Source organism: Triticum urartu, chromosome 7 (assembly GCF_003073215.2).
Source record: "Triticum urartu cultivar G1812 chromosome 7, Tu2.1, whole genome shotgun sequence".
Classification (NCBI taxonomy): Eukaryota; Viridiplantae; Streptophyta; class Magnoliopsida; order Poales; family Poaceae; genus Triticum; species Triticum urartu.
In genome coordinates this window covers 205,524,703-205,527,682 of record NC_053028.1, presented here as the reverse complement: position 1 = coordinate 205,527,682, position 2,980 = coordinate 205,524,703, and positions in this window count along the sequence as shown.

The following is a 2,980-nucleotide window of genomic DNA, read 5'->3' as shown; positions in this document are numbered from 1 at the left end:
AACAGAATATATAATAGCATGGATCAATAAAAAATTATAGATACGTTGGAGACGTATCAGCTGTCTATGTACAGACTAATCTTGAAGAAAATAATGGCACAAACATAGGTAGGTCATTCAAAATGAATTGTCAAGTCCTGGCTAGGAATTATTAGCATGAACACTAACCCTAGTCGGATTACTAGCAGAAATCATTTGCACAGATGAAACAACTAATCACTTATCACCTGTACCATTCAAGCAATCAATACATTACACGGATCTAAAGAAACTTACTCAGGTTTCATGGATTGGGAGAACATAACCACATGATTTCTATTCCAAAAAAGGGGAAGCATGAGTAACCAGAGAAACACTATGATCTATTTGACACATAAATGGGTATAGATGACTAACCAGCTATCCGTCATCGTCGGAGTCGTCACCGGAGTGGTCGTCGGAGTCGGTATGGAACTCCGCCTTCGGCTGTGGAAGCTCGACACCATCGATGACGTTAGGGTGTAGCGATAAATTGCCAGCGGTGACGGCAACCTCTATCTCCATCTCCATGCCATGCTCTGGTGCTTTAGCAGCCCTGGCGTCGCAACTCCCTTCGATGGGGCGCTTCGGCCACATCCTCATACACTAACGGCTTTGAGGACTAAGAGCGGCGTCGAGGATGCAAGCGGAGAGAGAGGATTGTGTGTGCGTAGAGAGGATGGGGGGTGCGGCCGCTCAGGCACACCATTAATATGGAGTAGTGGGAGTTGTGGGAGAGAGGCGGGCGATGGTCAAACCAATGGCTTGCCTCCCGGTGAGCCTGCGCACCGGACTGTTGGCATGCCAACCAAAGTTTCACACAGCTACTCGCATGCCTCCCGATGATATTGCGCAGCGAGCACGCCTCCGTCAATTCACACACCTGCATGCACGCCTCCCCGTCTGCCTGTGCGGCGGACTGCTCGCATGCGTCCCTTCAACTCACGCCTTCTCACACACCACACGGGTCGCGCGGCGGCACGTATATTGTTTTTCTATTTGGATGAATAATGTTGCCGCTTTATTGCTTAACCGAAGCATGGCACGCATCCATTGTTGGTCTAACGCTCACGGTTCAAATAAATAATCCGTTTGGGATATTGCTTTCCAATTATTAATAATCTCCTATCTGTAATTAGATAAAGATTACATCAAAATTGGTCTCAAATTTGACAAAAAAGTACAATGCCACTTTGTATTGGTGTCCATATGACAACACGATAAGGTTCATGAACTTCAAATAAGTTTTGGATGTACTAGAATTTAAAAATCAAGATTCTCAATGTTTGAAATTTGTTGCACGGGGAGTAAACATGCACCTAGTGAGACACATGTGTTTTTGCAATCCATTTAGGTGCACTGTCACGTGTGCATGTAGCTCAAATTTGATTTGTGCACATTATACCCATAGAAAATCAATCAATCAATGTACTAAAACGTATTAATGATATAATGTTTTGGCCACATGCAGTCGATGGCTGTCCTACACGACACTCGATACTCGCGTGTGACGCTTTCTGTGGGCCCGCGAGGTCGTCGTCCATCACTTTGACGAACAGCTGGCAGGGAGGTTATTTTGACCAGCAAAATATAATCTTTTTTGTTTGTGTTATGGTGGTATATAGTACGCGTCGAACAGGTGGCAGGGGACTAGCATATATACTATACGTATGCGTCTGTGAACAAGTACACCTCACTCAGTGTCGGGACTTTTTGGTTACTGAGGCACGTGCCACATCAAAATTGTGAAATTGGTTATTCAAACATCACACAACACCTTTTTGGGCCACATGCATATATATCCCAGCTAGGACACTCACGTGTGACGCTTCCATCCATGGGCCCACGAGGCCATCGTCGATGCATGCATGCATGCATCACTTTGACCTACATCAGGAGAGGTTAATTAATTTCACCATCGATGAGGATTCTTTTGGGTTGTACATATATTACGCCAGGAGCATATAGTATGCGGTGAAGAGGGGGGAAGGGGACCATCATATGTAGTACGCTTGATATGAACCTCGCTTTGTGTGGGTGCATGGCTTATGGTTTTTGAGGCATGTGGGACATCATAGTTGTGCATTTTGGGTATTCAACATATATATGTTTGGCCCACATGCAAAGTGGTGGTGGTTGTCCTCTCACACCCACTTAAGCGGTTATCAGCGATATCGATGCTTTCCATCTGTGGGCCCGCTTGGTCCATCACTTCTTTTTGCCTGACAACAGGAGAGGTTAATTTGACTTAGGAGGGGATTATTATTTTTGCTCTGGGATGACATGCATGATACACTTTGAGCACACACACATGCATGTGTATGCATGAATCCCTCCCATCGAGTGGAAGTGGCTAGTACAACGACACCATCATGAACCGATCTCGCTCTGTGTGGGGAGCTAGTGTATGATTTTTGACACACGCGCCAGATCAATGTTGTGTATTCAAACATGCATGCACGCATCACCTCCATACATATGCATGTAGTGGTTGCCTTCAAATGATACACTCCCTCAGGTGGTTATTGGCGACACGCCTATATATTCATGGGCCTGGGTGGACATCCATGATCACCTTGACCAACAACAAGATAGGTTACCATGGCGGATTCTTCATTTGGTTCGTGTTATCGTAGTATAGGTCATGGTGAGATTCAGACCTAATTAAGTTTGAGTGCATATACTATGCACGCATGCATGCATATATGAATCCCCGTCATTGGCTTGAAGTGTGGTGTAACATACATATGCATCGTCAACCTAACGCTCACTCAGTGTGGGGATTTCTAGTTCGAAATCACGGTGCCACATCAAAGTTGTTCCATTGTTACTCAAAAACACACCTCTCCATACATATGTTTGGGCCACACACATGCAGTGGTTGTCTTCGGGGACTAGCTACTTGCGTGATTATTAGCGAGCTAGCCCATCTCCGGGGTCGAATGGACGTCCATCATTTTGA